Here is a 292-nt window from a genome sequence, read left to right on the forward strand (position 1 = left end):
CCACCACCAGGCTCTGACCCCAGCAGGGCACAGCCTGCTCCTCCATGCCTCACAGGACGGTTCTCCACATGCACGGACACCCCTGAGTGGAGCAGACCCCGTCTCCCCCAGGTGAGGCCTGAAAGGGTCTGTCTAGGCATGACCTTTGACCCTGGGTCCATATGACCCCTGAGGGCAGCATGTTCCTCCCGCACCCACCTGAACGGGGAGGGGGCCAGGCACGCATCGGGACCAAGGTCATGCTAATCCCACCCCCTCCGTGTAAAGCCCTCCCGGCTCGCGAGAGGCGAGT

General features: G+C 64.7%; 1 protein-coding gene across 1 annotated transcript in view; it reads right to left on the reverse strand.

Moving 5' to 3' along the window:
* Positions 1 to 292, reverse strand: part of SEMA4G (semaphorin 4G) — a 29638-nt gene that overhangs the window by 5244 nt on the left and 24102 nt on the right. The window lies entirely within an intron of this gene.

The sequence above is a fragment of the Gavialis gangeticus genome, unplaced genomic scaffold (genome assembly GCF_001723915.1).
Source record: "Gavialis gangeticus isolate Ggan-Ray unplaced genomic scaffold, GavGan_comp1, whole genome shotgun sequence".
NCBI lineage: Eukaryota > Metazoa > Chordata > Crocodylia > Gavialidae > Gavialis > Gavialis gangeticus.